Below are 20,671 nucleotides of genomic sequence, written 5' to 3'. Positions count from 1 at the left end.
CCCAGCAGAAGGTGCAGCAATGGGTGGACCAATCCCCACTTCGCTCACAGCAGTGGGAGTAAGAGTGGATGCTGTAGCAACTCCAGCCGACACCCTACCTACGTAGGTAAAGAGTCAAACCCTTTGGAGAGAGCTCCTAAAGGGGAACGACGAGCACACAGCAGACCAAGTAACCCGGCACAGCTGGCACCGGAGATCCCAGTTTTACTCCAAAAGGCCGGGAAACAGGACCACCGTGCCCGCATATGGAGGCATGCCGCCCCACAGCAGGCTACCCAATCCGCCGAGGCGGCCAGTTTGCACGGACCCTCTCCGTTAGCATGATCCCAAGCTCAGTATCCAGCCCAAACCTGACCAAAGTCGGAGGTGAAGATAGGACCATTTGATCAGAGCTAACATCTCCCAATGCGCCACCGCCCTTATGGGTTACAAGAGCCGGACCCCGACTCCCGGTAAAGCCACCAGTTCTTGCACACTCTTACCCATTTAGGGCACGGATACAAGGTCAGTAGGGGGTCCAGTAAACGCAACGAGAGCCGCAACAATAAAACGACCTTACTCTTCTGGCTTCCTAGAAAATTTATAAGGGGTCACTAAAGTTGTAAGTGACACAAAATACTTAGCCCACGGAGCCCACTTGTGGAAAACCCTAAGAGCCGCTACTGGCAGCGTTGCCATATACGTACTATGATTATGGTACAAATACCATTTTGCATAATATTATAAATGGTACTATTTTTTGAGAGTGTACTGTAATTTAGCGTCAAAACTGGTATTTTTCAACAACGTACATAACAAAAACTCATTCCTACTGAATTATTCTCACAATTGTCAATATCGTACGTTGTAATATTGTACATCCTACTGAATTATCGTACAATTGCCAATATCGTACGTTGTAATATCGCACATCCTACTGAATTATCGTACAATTGCCGATATCGTACGTTGTGATATCGTACATCGTACGGAAGGTGAAATTATCGTACAAAACGATAATTATCGTACAGGTTGGCAACGCTGCATGACGGGTACGCTTCCGAGAGAAGATCCCAATCCGCCAATCAAAATCTCTGCGGCGTTAGACTACGAGTCTCTCCCAACAGAGTGATTTCGTTTTGTTTTTTTGAACCATTTAAAACTCTCTAAAGTCAAATATTTCGCTAAAACATCACAAATAAGGCTTAATTTAACGTAAATCGATCGATTAAATGACCTAATAAAGGTAGGATATCCTAAAATAATCAATATTATCCGTCGTCTTTCGAAGGTGACGTCAGAAGGCGTTTGAATCTGATTGGTTGAACCCCGTAAGAATGGCTGCCCAACAATCACAATGTTGAAAGGAGATTTTCTAACATCCGGTAGAGAGCGTCCGTATTAAAATGGTGTGGTGTACGAGCCGATTGTGAAGGATTAATTGGATAAAAAATAACTCCAGCCTAATGGTAAGTTATCTAAGAGACGGCTCTTTCATTGTATCAATCTTAAAAGGCGTTAAAAAATATCAATTCGGGAATATCGTGGTTTTCGCGACGCCGTATCCCGCGTCCGAAAATCGGGCCTTTCCCCGTCGGAGGGAGCTCGCTTGCCAGTAACGTTTGAAAGTTTTCTCACGGCAGCTTAGAGAAGTGAAGGACCTCAGGCCTAGGCTTAGTGAATTCACCGACGGCCGTTTTGGGGCAGCCAGGTCGCGACTCGCGAGTCATCAGCGCTTGTCAGATAGTTGAGGCGGTCTATTGTTTGTGTTTCATCCATAATTCACCGGTGCCTCTTCGGCAATATCGGATACGTAAGTACCAATTTAATAATTGCGCGTTGAGAAAGTTTACGCGAAATCAGTTCGCCGTAAAACAGGTGATTTTAAATGCCACCCGAAAATTTTGAATTCCGAGTCCCCGGTGAAGTAGGCCTAACCGTTCTCCGTGAACAAGCGGGGAATCCTTGAGACGAGAGTCAAAGGTTCAAAGGCCCATTTTTTGCCCTTCTTCTAGCCTGTTTTTGCTCCTTTTTTCATTTTCGCGAAGGTTCATGGCCTCTTTCTTATTATAAGCTGTATCGAAAAAAATTGTAGGTCTACTCCCAATTTATTTGTAATGTTTTTTCGGAGAATTTTCGGAAGGCATCTTTCGAGGAATTCGCGGTAATTTGGTCTCCTACGAGTCCCTAGAATCGAATGTCTCGCTTCCTTGGTATTGAATATTATTAAAATGACTGTTTGGGCAGATGGGTAGATCCATAATCTAGATTAGAGTAGGAGCTCCTTAAACCGAAATTCGTATAAATTTAGAATTAGGCTTATCTAACGCCTTTGTGGACGTATGGATTTTTTGTGGCTGTTGCCTAAAGCCGAGAAACTCTTTAGATTAAAATCCAGTTTGTCCTGTTTTAGGGCATAATTAAATTCGTCGAATGTTCTTGAAATAACGAGTCACTTTTTAAGGATTTCTTGTTCACTTGTTCTTGGTCTTGTTTTTGCGCTACTTTGACAAAGAGATCTTATTATCTTCCATTTTTGAAGATATGTAAGTGTATAGGCGAGCCTAGTCAGTTGATAAGAAAAGGTTTGTTGGAGATATCGAATGAAATTCTCTTAGTAAGAAACCTTACAAATGTATGGAAGTGTATTGCGGTAGACTTGAGACCGCACTTACATCCGCATCTCCTCCACAAAAATATGTTGTACTTATATTTATAGGTACTTAGATATGGTAATTTTATGCGGGAGGCAACATTCTTTCGTAGTCTGTTAAATGTTTACAGTATAGTAGTTCAATCTTATTTTTTTTCAGTTACATTTCAAAATTAGAATTGCCTGTCAACATCCTTTGTAGCGTGTGATTTGGATCAGGAGTTTTCTGAAAATAAATAATTTTTTATATGAATTTTCCACACCACGGATTATTTAAATCTATTCGGATATAATTTTTTAAATCCTTATGCCTTTAAATTCATTCCATTGAATATCATCACGGTTACCCTACTTTATTATAATAATATCAGCAGAATTTTATATTTTTGAAATTCAAAATTACAGTATTATCATTGGAATTTTCAATATTTTTTAACATAAAACTATGGTAATATCATTGGAATTTAAAAAAAAAAAATATCATTGGAATTTTTAATATTAAAAAAAAAAACAAAGTAATATCATTGGGAATTATTTTTGAAATGTAAAATTATAGCAATATCATCAAAATTTTTATATTTTTTAAATATAAAATTAAAGTAATTTTGGAATTTTTTAAATACGAAATTATAGTAAAATCATTGGAATTTTTAATAAAAAATGTTGAATTAACTATCTTGCATGGTTACAAATAACTTTCTCTTGAAAAACCGGCTTAGAGGATTAATTTTGCCGTTTAATTATATGCAATAAACAATACCGGAAAAATTTGCTCAGGAAATTGGTTTTTCCGTAATTTAGATTTTTTCGAAATATTTAAGGAAAACTGTCATTTATTCAAATACAGCTGAAAATGCAATTTGTTCGTTTTCAATGCCAAAGCGATACTAACTTGGTGGCTCGTTTCTGGCGACGAAAAAAAACCTGAACAAATTCGGAACGATAATTTTTATATTAAAAAACAGCCGATATCATTAACGCTGAAAAAGCGAGTAGCTAGCTCGATTTTATGGCAGGCGTATTTTCCCCCGGACGCCCCCATGAATCAGACATCGGAAAATAGACCTAACAATTGTTTTTGTCCTGAAGCAGGCGGAAAATCAATAAAACCCATCCATTTGTGTTACGAGGGTCGTTTTATAGGACCTCCAGCCCCCCCCCCCCCCTGATTCCCGGGCAGCGGCCCCAACAGTGGCTAAAGCTTCGAATCTCTACGTTCAAAACACGGTTCTTTGGGTCACTGTTTTCAGAGGCTTTTAAAATGGGGAAGCTTTTTTCAATCCTCAACTTCGTTCACCAAAACAATAGAACCATAATTTATTACAAATTTGATTGGTATGCCCTTTAGTTCTGGGGCGTTCTATCGCTACAGAATGTCAGAACTGGTTCATGGGTGTTGTTTAGTTATGTCCCACTATCTTGTCTAGTTGGAGTTTTTCCTTTTAGACCTTTTCCAGTTCTTAAACATATTTCCGCCCATGGATTTTTAAGGTTTAATAAACGTTACATTATAACTCGTGTGAGATTGACTTCACCTTATTGTTAGGCTTCGTTCGTAGTGTTAGGTGACTCCTTTCTCCAACAATGGGTAAATTTTCTTTTTAACCCTTGTCACTTTTTATATAGAACCGATTTGCTGAACGGTTTTTAGTTCCGCGTGTTATCTAGTTAGACATTCTATTGGTGGCCCGGGTGGCGAGTGGGAGGGTTTTGTTAAAACCGCTTATCTACTTGCCATTACCTAGAAATTTGAATATATTAACGGAAAAATGAAATCAGATTTTAATTAATTCGGTATCTAGGTCTAGGTGTGAAGGTCCAATGAATTATTGTTAAAAGAAAATTAATTGAAAATATTACGAATAAATTTCTTTATATGTAATCTATAAATTTCCCGCTAAGCCTTGGTCATAAAATTTAGCCACTAAGCTTTGATATAATTCATAACAAATAAATTTTACCTCTTTTAAGGATTAAATTACAAAACGTAAGAGTTGTAATATCTTTTGCTTCAAATATATTTATATTCAATTTAAGTATATTTTCCAACTATTAATTTCCTTAACAGGGCCCCCAAAGGTCCTATCATTCCTATAAAATTCTATATTTAAAAAATGTCCTATAACATACTATATTTTAAGCAAAATCCCCAAGAAGTCATTTAAATGCTATAATTTTGATATTTTGCCCATTTCAAATCCCGCCACTCAGGGAAATTGCTAGATTTAGCTATAGGATAAATTCCTATACAAAGTCATTCTAGTCTATACTTTGGTTACATGGTTAACTACTAGTATATGTTTATGATAAAATGGTTAAATAGTTTCTATTTTTTAATTGAAAATCAAAGATTTATTTCACTAAATATAGATTTGTTTTTTAAATACATAAAGTTAGTAAATGAAATGGCATATATAGTCCTATAAAATCCTATAATTTTGAAACAATAGTTCTATAAAGTCCTATATTCTTAGAAATATAATCCTATTTTTGGTATGTATAAAAATTGAAGATTTTAGTGTTTGCCCTGTAAAGAAAATTAGTCGAAAATATTACGAATAAGTTCTTTAAATGTAGTCTATAAATATCCGCTAAGCCTTGGTTATAAAATTTAGGGTACAGTTAAATTTAGCCACTAAACTTTGATATAATTCATAGAAATATTTTTCACCTCTTTTGGGGATTAAATTACGAAACGTAAGAGTTTTAATAACGTTTGCTTCAAATATATTTATATTCTTTTCAAGCATTCAACTATTAATTTCCTTTAGTATCGGTTGGTTTATTAATTATCCTTAAGTATTCTTTACTATCAGTAGTAAATAAAAACCTACAGGCTCAATTTAATTAACAGGGGAACGTTCTTTATATGAAAATTATTTGAATTCGAATATAAAACGAATGGAAATCAAAAGCGTACAAAGTTGTAAACGGTCGTTTCTGAAACATCCTCTTAATTTTATTGAATGTCGACTTCCTCTAACGGTTTTTTTACGTGAATTCCCAAGTTCAACATAGCGTGAAGTCGAATCCTGTAGGCTGATGACAAACCACAAAGGTTTTTTCTATATACCATTGAAAGTTATGATCTAGATTTTTCTGCCGGAAGGGGAATATTATTCCTAGCCACGTAAATGTTTTAGGTATAGTCTTATTTTTGTTTGCATTTAGCATTGGAATTTAGCTTTAACCGTAAATAAATTTATCACAGGGAAACAAACATTTAAAACAGGGTTGCTACAGGTCCGTGAAAACAGGGAAAAGTCGGGGAATTTGAAAATAGGCTTACAAAGTCTGGGAAATATCAGGGAATTTAAACTATAACATGAAATAGATAAAATTTTGATAAGTAAAATACTATTAAAGTTCAAAAGTGACAAATTTTGGTCAGGCAAAATTTATAAAAGTACTCAGGGAAAAGTTGGGGAATTTGAAACAAATTTTTGTGGCAACCCTGTTAAAGTAAATCATTACAGGGACCCCAGAGGTCCTATAATTCCTATAAAATCCTATATTTTCAAAAATGTCCTATAACATCCTATATTTTTAGCAAAATCCCCCAAAAGTCCTATAAAATCCTATAATTTTAATATTTTGGCCATTTCAAATCCAGCTACTCAGTTAAATTGCTAGATTTAGCTATAGGATAAATTCCTATACCGAGTCATTATAGTCTACGCTTTTGTTATTGTTAACATGGTTAGCTACTAGTATATTTTTGTGATAAAATGGTTAAGTGAAAATCAAAGATTTATTTCTCTAAATATAGATTTGGTTTTTAAATGCATAAATTTAATAAATGCAATAGCACATATAGTCCTATAAAATCCTATAATTTTGGAAAAATAGTCCTATAAAGTCCTATATTTTTTGAAATATAATCCTATTTTTCCTATAAAAAAATTTAAGATTTGAGTGGGGCCCCTGTCATTAGTGTTCGATTTTAATGCTTTTATTTACAATAGGTGGCGCAAAGTTTTTAAACTTTTAATGTTTTATGTTCTCACAGACATTGAAACCTGGAAATATCAGTTAATTTGATCGAGAATTTGATTGTCGACAGAAAAATCAAGGAAATTTATAGGATTCATAAAGTTTTCCCTAATGAATACAAATTTACATAAATTAGTTTCTTTCTTTTAAAAGATTTTTCTTTATTACTTATTGTATATTTTACATATTTAACGAATTTAACTTAAATGAAAATCATGAAATAAGTTACTCTGTAAATCTTAAGTTTTATTTTATCTTACACCTGGAAAAATCAGTGAGATATTCCTGGGAAACATGGAATAAATCAGGAAAATATTACGTGGGAAAAGCTGGAAAAATCTGGGAAATATTCGTGGCAAAATCTGGGAAATATTCGTGGCTAAATCTGGGAAATATTCGTGGCTAAATCTGGGAAATATTCGTGGCTAAATCTGGGGAATATTCGTGGCTAAATCTGGGGAATATTCGTGGCTAAATCTGGGGAATATTCGTGGCTAAATCTGGGGAATATTCGTGGCTAAATCTGGGGAATATTCGTGGCTAAATCTGGGGAATATTCGTGGCTAAATCTGGGGAATATTCGTGGCTAAATCTGGGGAATATTCGTCCGAAAATCTGGGGAATATTCGTCCGAAAATCTGGGGAATATTCGTCCGAAAATCTGGGGAATATTCGTCCGAAAATCTGGGTAATATCAGGGAAATGAGGTTGCCAATAGCTGTATGAACCCTGCTAAGATAATTTAAAAAATTTACGTTTCAGGTTAGTGTTTCCTATTTGTCATATTCAGGGTTGACACAATACCAGGAAACCAAGAAATTTGAAAATGGCTCCAAAAGACATTCGTTATCTTTATAAGCCAGGGAAAATCAGGAAATTTTAAAATATAAAATTAAATTTAATTTTAAACCTTTACTAAATATAATTTAAAAATCGCCCAAGAAATGGCCAGAGAATTTGAAAATGAAAAATCTGTTTCCACCCCGTATTTATTGGTAATATTTGAATGATGGTATAGGTTGCTGAGGCTGCTATTTGAAACGCTATTTGCAGGGTCCTTGTTGGAATGCTCCGTAGTGTTTACAGGTGAAGCCGTATTCCAGGCACTGTTGCTATATTAATTTAGTGCCTATGAATAAACATGAGGAGAGCGGACGTTTCAATGAGATCTGACGCCGTCCCGTTTTTGCTCAGACCGCGCGAAACGTTGTTCGCCACCGAAACGACTCTAACGCTACGTTCACACTTACCCTAAATTCGCTTCGTTTTGATAACTGGTTTTTAAAACCAACGTGAGAAATCGCTTCGTGTTGGTTCGGGAAGCAACTCGTCCAAGTCAGTTCGCTTAGAATCGCTTTCAAAACGACCAGGCGGGAAGTCAAATTGCTCGTATTTTCCAAAATAATTGGAATAAAATTCTAAATAATGTCAAATAATATTATTGTATGTATACATTGTATAGTAAACATGATTATCTAATGGTTTTGGGATACATTTTAGTATTTTCAAAATTCTAGTCATAATTTGAAATGGCGTTAAGCCTTGGCTATAAGCGAACCGGGGTGAAGCGATTTCGCACGTTTGAACCAAGAATTATCGTAGGCAGTCAAAACAGGCATTCAAACCGACCTAAACTTGTGTTTTAGGGTCTAGTGTGAACTTGGCTTAGGTAGCGTTTATGATCTAACTCGGAATAAGCACTAAATCTGGGTCTCTTAATGAGGAAGATTTCGACTCTTACGATGCGGAAGATGGCGCCACGCAACACTAGCAGCCTCTCCCCGGTGCTCTTTAATTACGGCGCGCGACGCACGCTCGGTCGAGGGATAGTAGCTTTAGTAATCAGGTGTACAAATTGTAGGTAATCACGGGAACTTCAGAAAATCACTGTAATTCACGGATAATTTATGATAAATCACTGTAATTCACGGATAATTTATGATAAATCACTGTAATTTACGGATAATTTATGATAAATCACTGGAATTTACGGATAATTTATGATAAATCACTGGAATTTACGGATAATTTATGATAAATCACTGGAATTCACGGAGAATTTATGATAAAACACTGGAATTTACGGATAATTTATGATAAATCACTGGAATTTACGGATAATTTATGATAAATCACTGGAATTTACGGATAATTTATGATAAATCACTGGAATTTACGGATAATTTATGATAAATCACTGGAATTCACGGAGAATTTATGATAAAACACTGGAATTTACGGATAATTTATGATAAATCACTGGAATTTACGGATAATTTATGATAAATCACTGGAATTTACGGATAATTTATGATAAATCACTGGAATTTACGGATAATTTATGATAAATCACTGGAATTTACGGATAATTTATGATAAATCACTGGAATTTACGGATAATTTATGATAAATCACTGGAATTTACGGATAATTTATGATAAATCACTGGAATTCACGGAGAATTTATGATAAAACACTGGAATTTACGGATAATTTATGATAAATCACTGGAATTTACGGATAATTTATGATAAATCACTGGAATTTACGGATAATTTATGATAAATCACTGGAATTTACGGATAATTTATGATAAATCACTGGAATTCACGGAGAATTTATGATAAATCACTGGAATTCACGGATAATTTATGATAAATCACTGGAATTCACGGAGAATTTATGATAAATCACTGGAATTCACGGAGAATTTATGATAAAACACGGGAATTTACGGAGAATTTATGATAAATCACTGGAATTTACGGATAATTTATGATAAATCACTGGAATTTACGGAGAATTTATGATAAATCACTGGAATTTACGGATAATTTATGATAAATCACTGGAATTTACGGATAATTTATGATAAATCACTGGAATTCACGGAGAATTTATGATAAATCACTGGAATTCACGGATAATTTATGATAAATCACTGGAATTCACGGAGAATTTATGATAAATCACTGGAATTCACGGAGAATTTATGATAAAACACTGGAATTTACGGATAATTTATGATAAATCACTGGAATTTACGGATAATTTATGATAAATCACTGGAATTTACGGAGAATTTATGATAAATCACTGGAATTCACGGATAATTTATGATAAATCACTGGAATTCACGGATAATTTATGATAAATCACTGGAATTTACGGATAATTTATGATAAATCACTGGAATTTACGGATAATTTATGATAAATCACTGGAATTTACGGATAATTTATGATAAATCACTGGAATTCACGGAGAATTTATGATAAATCACTGGAATTCACGGAGAATTTATGATAAATCACTGGAATTCACGGAGAATTTATGATAAATCACTGGAATTCACGGAGAATTTATGATAAATCACTGGAATTTACGGATAATTTATGATAAATCACTGGAATTTACGGATAATTTATGATAAATCACTGGAATTTACGGATAATTTATGATAAATCACTGGAATTCACGGAGAATTTATGATAAATCACTGGAATTCACGGAGAATTTATGATAAATCACTGGAATTTACGGATAATTTATGATAAATCACTGGAATTTACGGATAATTTATGATAAATCACTGGAATTTACGGATAATTTATGATAAATCACTGGAATTTACGGATAATTTATGATAAATCACTGGAATTTACGGATAATTTATGATAAATCACTGGAATTCACGGAGAATTTATGATAAATCACTGGAATTCACGGAGAATTTATGATAAATCACTGGAATTTACGGAGAAATTATGATAAATCACTGGAATTCACGGAGAATTTATGATAAATCACTGGAATTCACGGAGAATTTATGATAAATCACTGGAATTCACGGATAATTTATGATAAATCACTGGAATTTACGGATAATTTATGATAAATCACTGGAATTTACGGATAATTTATGATAAATCACTGGAATTTACGGATAATTTATGATAAATCACTGGAATTTACGGATAATTTATGATAAATCACTGGAATTCACGGAGAATTTATGATAAAACACTGGAATTTACGGATAATTTATGATAAATCACTGGAATTTACGGATAATTTATGATAAATCACTGGAATTTACGGATAATTTATGATAAATCACTGGAATTTACGGATAATTTATGATAAATCACTGGAATTCACGGAGAATTTATGATAAATCACTGGAATTCACGGAGAATTTATGATAAATCACTGGAATTTACGGATAATTTATGATAAATCACTGGAATTTACGGATAATTTATGATAAATCACTGGAATTTACGGATAATTTATGATAAATCACTGGAATTTACGGATAATTTATGATAAATCACTGGAATTTACGGATAATTTATGATAAATCACTGGAATTCACGGAGAATTTATGATAAATCACTGGAATTCACGGAGAATTTATGATAAATCACTGGAATTTACGGAGAAATTATGATAAATCACTGGAATTCACGGAGAATTTATGATAAATCACTGGAATTCACGGAGAATTTATGATAAATCACTGGAATTCACGGATAATTTATGATAAATCACTGGAATTTACGGATAATTTATGATAAATCACTGGAATTTACGGATAATTTATGATAAATCACTGGAATTTACGGATAATTTATGATAAATCACTGGAATTTACGGATAATTTATGATAAATCACTGGAATTCACGGAGAATTTATGATAAAACACTGGAATTTACGGATAATTTATGATAAATCACTGGAATTTACGGATAATTTATGATAAATCACTGGAATTTACGGATAATTTATGATAAATCACTGGAATTTACGGATAATTTATGATAAATCACTGGAATTTACGGATAATTTATGATAAATCACTGGAATTCACGGAGAATTTATGATAAATCACTGGAATTTACGGATAATTTATGATAAATCACTGGAATTTACGGATAATTTATGATAAATCACTGGAATTTACGGATAATTTATGATAAATCACTGGAATTCACGGAGAATTTATGATAAATCACTGGAATTCACGGAGAATTTATGATAAAACACTGGAATTTACGGATGATTTATGATAAATCACTGGAATTTACGGATAATTTATGATAAATCACTGGAATTTACGGATAATTTATGATAAATCACTGGAATTTACGGATAATTTATGATAAATCACTGGAATTTACGGATAATTTATGATAAATCACTGGAATTTACGGATAATTTATGATAAATCACTGGAATTCACGGAGAATTTATGATAAATCACTGGAATTTACGGATAATTTATGATAGATCACTGGAATTTACGGATAATTTATGATGTATCGACTGTACCGATATCGGTGCATCCCTAAAAATCACTCGATTTAAATCGAGGTGGCTTGTCATTAAAAGTCCGCTAATGGGTAATATTCTGGTGACGTCATCATCGTTATCTTAAAACCACGGCTGCCATCTTATCTAAATTTTACGTGAACTTTATCCCCCATACGTTATCTATTTAGTTTTCGACGGCAACCAAAAGAGGGCGTAGCGATAGGGTCCTGATTTGCTACGTTGAAATTGAATTGTTTACGCGTTGTTTGTTGTTACGGCAGCTCTCTGTTATTGCGTTTACTTATCGAGTAAGTTGGTTTTAGTACGTTATTGATTGTTTGCACCAGATGTCAACACGGAGTTGACCTAAAATTAATTAATAGGCTTTTACGTTGTAGTATGCAGTTAGTGGCCTTTATCGGATAATCTGAAATTGAATGCAGGGTTGCCACAAGTCAGGGAAATCAGGGAATTTAAAAATGGGTTTAAAAGGTCGGGAATTTTAAGAATTTTTAAAAATTCAGAGAATTCCATTTTATCCTGACACTTTTTGAAGGTAATTTTACTCTAGATCTATGACGAATTCTATGATTATCATTTATTTCCTTGAAAGTTTGGCTAATTTTTTCAACATTGCAATAACCTTTTTACTGAAATATAAGTCCATTTAAATTTATTAACTTCTAATAAAAGTAAAATATAAAAAAAATATAAAATTTTGTCTGAAAAAAAGTCAGGGAATATCTCTTAAAATGGTCAGGGAATTTGAATCTGAAAATTTGGTGGCAAACCTGTAAGATTTAAAACCATTATGGTCAATGGAATCATGATGGAGGTAAGTGTGATCACCTCCTATTATTTCCCAAATATTATTATAATAAAATATTTTATGAATGGATATTGAAACATAATTAATTATACACATTTTGTATATTTTAAATATTAATTTAAATGAAATTTGGCTTTTAAAACTTTTAGTTGAAAAACGTTATACTCTTCTAGTTTTGTTTAGAGATTTTATGCCCACAAGAAAAGTTCTGTAACATTTTTCCTAACTGGCAAACCGGTTTCATATTTTTGTATTTTGTAGTCTGCTTATCTTTTTACCTGCTGGGAAAATTTTGTATTTTTACTAATAATTTGAGGTTTTCAAAATTTAATCTGGAAAAACTCTTTTTAATCTTGCAGTGTGGGGTAAGTAAGTGTGATCAGTTAATCAATGCTAAATTTTGGTAAAATAATTTTCTTGATGTAAACTTACTAAAAAAAGGAAATGTTAAGCTTTAGCTAGCTATATAAGCATCTGGGTACTTAAGTTTAAAAAGATATTATTTTAGAGCTACGAAACAAATATAGCTTTATTGGAACACCATATTTAACCTCTGTATGTAATTTCATTGCGATTGGTCAAGTATTTCACGTGATCACAATTACCCCACCCACCTATCACATTTGTCAGGCATTTTGGAGGGTAAGTGTGATCAGTAACAGAGTTAAATTAAATAATATTTAAATAATTATTTATTTGATATTAAATTTGATTACGTAGTTGTATACCAATTCTTAAGAGGTTGCTATTTTTAGTTTAGGAGTAATTTCAAGTAAACTCCCAAACAAAAATATTTTTGACCCTATTTTAAAAATTACAATCGACAAAATTGACTTAAAGGAGAATGTTTTAGCTAATGGGGCTACCCATTGTAAATCGAACGCAACCGGTCTATTAAGTTTCATTATTACCGGAAAGGAAAAAAGATAGTTTCCTAAAATAGTTGATATTTAGAATCCCAGCCTATCCTGGTAACCTTTAGCTCGGCCATAGATCCGTAACTTAATCCAAATAAAAATAGCTTGAAACATTAAACCAAGCGTTTAAAATATAATGCGAAGAGTGAAGGTTTTATCGGGCTCATCTACCGTTTATTATTTGTTATAATAATAGCTTGGAAGGATTTTAATTGCGTTCACAATGAAGGCATTGTTAGCTCGATGTATTTGAACTTGTATCTCCTTTGTGGTCTAATAACTCGACCTCAGCTGAAAGCTCGCTTTTATTCGGCCCCGAATAGACTGCACCCCCTTTTTTAGGCTTTTATTAAGGTGCCAATAGGACGAAATTGGAGAGACATTGGAAAAATAATATTCACGAAGCCCGGGGTTCAAGAAGTTATCTAAACGATCCTAATGGTCGCGACTGGTTGGTCGGTTTGTTGGTGGCGTTCTAAGTCTAGTGACCCGTTTCGACTGACACTTGATAGGAACTCGAGACTGGATTCAATTGTAAGATGATTTGAATATAATGAGTTTTTAGTTTCTGCTCTGATGCCAAATAATGTTGTAAAGCGTGTCGTTTGAATTCCGAAGAGGCTTATGAATTCTGTGTCTTTGTCTCGCGTTATGTTGACAGGCTTGTCTCGGGTCAGAGGAAAACCGGGAATTTGGAAAATTGGCCTTAAGGTCGGGGGAATTTTAAGAATTTTTACGTGGAATTGGGCTGTTTAGTTTAGCGATCAACGCGGGAAATAAAATGCTTGATTTTTGTTTGCTAAGAAGATTTTTATCTTATCATTCTTAGCTTACTCGTGATCGTCACCTATTTTCGTTGCCACGGTAACGAGTTTATGTCGTGACGTGACTCACAAGGTGAGTACCCGAGGTGTTTATTGCCGATTTGGTGCAAAGTCGGCCGTAATGTAGACCTATATGAGGTATGAAATTTCCCAAAAGGAGACGTTGTACTACCCATTCGATTTGCCACTTAAAACCAAAAAATTTCCATTTAAAAAAGCACGGGATTTTCTCGATTTTACAGGGTTTAAAAAATTTAAAAATCACGAAATGGGTAATTTAGACCATATTTAGGTACATTTTATCAAGTTTAGGTAAATTGGAACATTTTTGGGTAAAATAAGGAAAAAATCTTTAAGTGTTCAAAAACATTTTCGGTTGCCATGGCAAATCGAATGGGTAGTGCAACGTCTCCTTTTGGGAAATTTCATATCTCATATAGGTCCACATTACGCCCGACTTTGAACCAAATCGGCAATAAACACCTCTGCTACTCTCCTTGTTAGTGTTCCGAGGTGGAAAATGCCAGGTGGACAATAGTGTGGAAAATTGTGGAAAATTCCGACCTGGACGGAAGTGAATTTAGTGGACAATCTGGCCAAAAGTGGCCAATAAATATTTTTACCACAGTAAATTATAAAATAATATTAAAACATATTTTAACACAAATTTAATATTTGGGCCACTTAAGGGGGAAGAATACAATAAAAGCCTCTTTTACAAGCTGAACGTTTCTGTTTTAACAATTACATAATTGAATTGTATTTTTCTTATTAAGCTGAACTTTCCTCTAGTGCTTAAAACAATTTTGATAATTCTAATATTTATAGTTAACGAGATATAGGGTCCTAACTAAAGGGTAGTTTGCCTAACTTGTTTAGCTCCGAGGGTCCGAATTAAAACGTAATAACTTAATTATTTTTAATTTTAAAATTGTCGAAATTATTTTAGTCACTAAACAAGAGGCTGTTCTACACTTAAATATTAATTTTATAAGTTAAAATACCAAATTAAAAGAGTTCAGCTAGAAATAGCGCGAAAGTAGACAATGGCCACAGTAGTCTTCCCCCTTAAGGCAAATATATATGCATAGGAATGGTCAGATTCTGATTTACATTAGAATAGTTTGTTAATTTCTTTGGAATAATTAATTATAACATTGTAAGTTCAGTGTAAACTAAGACATTTTTACAATACACTTCCTAAAAATTTAATTCCAATTACTTCTTTAAGCTTTGAAATGCAATCTTTCTTTAGCCACTATTTGCCACTGGCCTTGAGTTTTCTTCAAAAAAGGTGGTTTTTTAGGAACACTAATGTTACTTGATTTTTTATAAGCCTTTGTAAACCTGGAAATATCAGGGAATTAAGATCGGGTTTTTTTCTTATGAAAAATCAGGGAAATATCTATGGGAAAACCTGGAAATCATTTTGTGAATAATTGTACGAATACTGTATTTGCACCACCGGATCGTGTGATGTTTTGCTTCGTGATCTGTGACGTGAAATAATGTTATGGCAGTCGTTTAAAGCTAAGGCTTAGTTTAATACACAGGGTGACCAAAGTTCTTATATTTCCTATTTTTTCCAATAATTTAACGTCCTTCCTCTTTTCTCCTATAATTTCATTAAATTTCCTATAATATCCTATATTTTAACTCAAAAGTCTGAAGAAATTACAATAGTTGATATTTTACCCTTAGAAGTCTTTAAAACGTCCTAGTTTTTAAAGATGCTTATTTAAAACACTGTTCGCTGATAGTCGAAAACTAATTCTATCAGTTATCAACTTTATTTTTAATGTTATACACCCTTTAAACAATTATGACAAGTTTTCTCTTATTATATAATTAATTTTTTCCTCTTTTTCTCAAAATGTTCCTCCTATATATAACTGTTAAATTTCTTATAATTCCTTAAAATAATTTTAAAATATTCTGTGGTCACCCTGAATACACAAAGCTCTTGCTTAGCAGACGAATATTTAAATGGAAAAGCAAATTCAAAACTATATAGACATTTTATGAATATAATTTTACCATTATAAATTCTGTGATTATAATGTAGTGGTTTGAAGGTGGTAATGACAAACGTTGCAATAAAACGCTTATAAATTCTTGAATTTCTGATAGAAATGTAATGCCACCCCGTTATTGAAACTCGCCAACGTGAACGAAAATTTGTTTTACCGACATTTTTATAGGTAGTGGATTTTTATCATGGGTGTAAAATATCATTCGGATATCTCAAAATATAAAATTATGTACTGTGCCCGAGGAGTCTTAATAATGAATAAGCTAATAAAAATGTGAATAGCATACTAACCCTCTACAGGAAACCGCAGCGCCCCATACGGGTTTTTTAAAAATATAGTAAGTGGAATTAGCTAATACAGTCCGGTTACTGAGTCTGTTTTCTCAATCAAAATCACTTTATCATTAGAAAAATCTCAAGACAGGATTAGTTAACAGAATCGAATTCAGAAAAAATAGGTAAACAAATCTAGTCTAATTTTGTCTTTTTTTGTAAGAAGTGATATACTTTCATTTGGTTATTAACTTACTATTTTTATACGTAACTAACAGGGCACCCAGAGGTCCTATAACATCCTATATTTTTAGCAAAATCCCCAAAAAGTGAAAATCCTATAATATTGATATTTTGCCCATTTCAAATCCCGCCACTGAGTGAAATTACTAGGTGTAGCTATAGGATAAATTCCTAAGTCATTCTAGTCTATACTTTTGTTATTGTTAACATGGCTAACTACTAGTATAACTTTGTGATCAAATGGTCAAATAGTTTCTATTTTTTAGTCAAAATCAAAGATTTATTTCACTACATATAGATTTGGTTTTTAAGGGGGAAGACTACAGTGGCCATTGTCTGCTTTCGCGCTATAATTATCAGCTAGGCTAATACCCAAGGCACCACCCTAGGCCTAAGTCATCGAGCGACTTTTAAAGCCTTTTTAATTCAGGTGGCCGGCTGAACTCTTTTAATTTTGTATTTTAACTTATACAATTAATATTTATGTGTAGAACAGTCTCTTGTTTAGTGACTAAAATATTTTTGACAATTTTAAATTTAAAAGTAATTTAGTTGTTACGTTTTAAATCGGACCCCCGGAGCTAAACAAGTTGGACAAGCGCCCAAACTACCTTTTAGTTAGGACCTTATATCTCGTTAACTATTAATATTAGAATTATCAAAATTACTTTAAGCACTAGAGGAAGGTTCAGCCTAATAATAAAAATTTAATTCAATTATGTAATTGTTAAAGCAAACGTTCAGCTTGAACGAAAAAGAGGCTTTTACTGTATTCTTCCCTATGCATAATGCTAGTAAGTTAAATAGCATATATAGTCCTATAAAGTCCTATAATTTTGAAAAAAAGTCCTATAAAGTCCTATATTTTTAGAAATATAATCCTATTTTCCTATAAAAAATTTAAGATTAGTTTGGGGCTTTGAACTAGTGCGTTAACATATTATAACAGCAATTAAGCAATATTATTTTAACGTTTAAAAAGTTGGTTTTACTAATAATTTAGTCACTATTTAATCACTTGGTTACTATTTTAGCATTTTTAGTCACTTCACTCACTAACTTTTACTGTGGAAGTTGAGTATCAGGCCTGCTAATAATAAAAATAAACTTAACAAATTGTGTAAAATATTACCTTGTGTGCAGAAACAATCTTATAAAATATCAAAATGACTTTATTTTTTTCTGATTCTACCTTCTCAATTTCTTTAAATCCTTTATAAAACGGTAATCGATTATCCAAGACACGTTAATGTAATAAATTCCATTCCGGCGAGCAAGGATTTCAATCTCTCGTACGCAGAGTCTTGTTTTCAATTTTCTTGATATCATCCCCCCCTCCGTCAAACGGCCGACCCCTTCTCCAGTAATATCAAGCTTGGCTGGGCTCAAGGTCAGAGGTGAATGACAATTTTTCTTTTGTTAATCTACAGGGCAGGTCCCAAAAAAGAGGAATTGACTGGGCCGAAAAAATAATAATTTAATGTCCCGTCTCGAGGGAAGAGGGAAAAATATGGACCGTGCAATTCTCCCGCAATATTATATTCTCATAACTCTCCCGATCATTAATAGATGGCATTACATATACCTCTTTTCATTCCGGGGCTTTAGCTGAAATTTACTACCGTCTCTTCATATTTGTTATTTCGCCAGCGTTGCCAGACCAAAGATAATTATAGCTCAATGCTATAATTTTTATAGAATGTTCGGCGCAACTGATAAAGCGGTTTACAAATTGCTAACAGGGAAACAAATATTTAGAGGGAAACCATTAGAGGTTCGGGTTTCATTCTTTTATTCGTTACTAGATGGCGCTAATTTAAACGTTTTGGTGTTAATGCTATAAATTGTAAGTTTCAAATTATTATAATAATGGTTTATTACAAAAATAACTTTATTTTAAGGTGGTATTTTACGTAATAAAATTTTATTTTAAGGTGGTATTTGACGTAATATTTTATTTTAAGGTGGTATTTTACGTAATATTTTATTTTAAGGTGGTATTTTATGTAATAAAATTTTATTTTAGTGGTTTTGAAATAATTTGAAATAGTTATTTTTATAAATTTAGCTACGATTGCCGAACTTGGTTTTATATTGCTCCTCCGAATTTAGTCCTATAATTACGAAATTTTACCCTATAGTTCCTATACAGTTTTGACTGGGGGGCCTATTTAAATCAATTTGAAAATCTGAGCACACCAAAATATTAGATAATTAAATTTAATTAAGATTTCATTAAATTCAAGATTAGGTATACTGATAAAAATAATTGGTAATTTTACAGCAAAAGAGCCACTATTTTTATAAAAATCAATAAAATAAAAATCAGATTTAAATAAGAAATAAAATGAACTTGGTTTTCAAAATTAACCTAAAAATCACTTATTATAGACTTTTGAGTTTATTTGAATAGCAGAAAAACAAATATTTAGGCCTAACTTTAAGCGTTATTGATTTTATGATGATTATTTTCGTCAAAAATAAAAAGCAATTATAACGACAACAACGTACGATAATTTGTAAAATCGATAATTTTCCAGTACCAAAATTAAATTGAATGACATAAGCGCCCTGCCCTGTATTTGTGATCGCCCATCGCAACCACCTTTCCAGGAAACGGCAGCGCCCCCATACGGGTTTTTCAAAATATATTATTAAGTGGAATTTTCGACGAAGCGATAAACGTTTTTCAGCTTGTATTTTATTCGTAAAACGCGGTTGGGTTTCCTACTCAATACCGTGGGATTCGCTTTTTTAATGGAGTGTCTAGGATACGTCGAATATTTGTAACTGTTTTACGTAATGGCACCGGTTTGAAGAAGACTCGACTGGCTGACTGGTTTTTATGGAAAGTTGTCGGCTAGTTTTATATAATTGGTGGCGTATTGGTTTGAATGCTGCTTGTTTTATGGTGATTAGGTTTGTAGAAATTAGGCATGTGTAGCCCATTTTTGACGATTGGAAATTGAGCGTGTCGACGTAGGGTTTTCAAATAGTTGTATGTCATTAAATAAAGAGAAGGGGAGTTCAAGGTTACGGTGCTATTTTAACCACATGTAATGGCCTATTCGCACTTGGTCGACGTCAAGTATTTAGAGCATCTAAATTAGATCCTAAACCATCCTTAAACCGGTATTTACTTCCCAATATTATCTTTTTTTAATAAATGCGGGAAATAGTACCATGGCAGGACTACTAGCGATTCTATAATTCCTGTATTTTCCTACAATTCCGAAAGTCCTATTAAATCCTATAATTCGATTAATTTTTATCCTATAATTCTTAAATAGTCCTATTAAATCCTATAATTCGGTTTGTATCCCATATTTTCGTATAATTCGGTTTTTATCCTATATTTTCCTCTAATTCATAAATAGTCCTATTAAATCCTATACGATTTTTATCCTATATTTTCCTATAATTATGAAAAAGTCCTATTAAATCCTAAAATTCGATTTTTATCCTATATTTTCGTATAATAAGGTTTTATCCTATATTTCATATAATTCGTAAATAGTTTCCTATAATTCTGAAATAGTCCTATTAAATCCTATAATTCGAATTGTCCTATATTTCTAGTATTTTCTGATAAAACTCAACTGATAAATTTG

General features: G+C 32.8%; 1 protein-coding gene across 6 annotated transcripts in view; it reads left to right on the top strand.

Moving 5' to 3' along the window:
* Nucleotides 1–1,105: 1,105 nt before the first annotated feature.
* Nucleotides 1,106–20,671, top strand: part of CadN (neural cadherin) — a 148,538-nt gene continuing 128,972 nt past the window's right edge. For 2 of the 6 annotated variants that reach the window (XM_090175893.1, XM_090175895.1), the window contains exon 1: nucleotides 1,571–1,792. The gene's annotated coding sequence lies outside the window, so the exon portion shown is untranslated. Of the gene's footprint in view, nucleotides 1,449–1,569; nucleotides 1,793–20,671 lie in introns of those variants that run through there. The other 4 variants (XM_090175892.1, XM_090175898.1, XM_090175896.1 and 1 more) reach the window with 4 other exon arrangements.

Source organism: Leiobunum rupestre, chromosome 5 (genome assembly GCF_980474605.1).
Source record: "Leiobunum rupestre chromosome 5, qqLeiRupe1.1.hap1, whole genome shotgun sequence".
Taxonomy (NCBI): Eukaryota; Metazoa; Arthropoda; class Arachnida; order Opiliones; family Sclerosomatidae; genus Leiobunum; species Leiobunum rupestre.
Note: the sequence above shows the minus strand (reverse complement) of the source record. Positions and strands in the feature narration are given on the sequence as shown.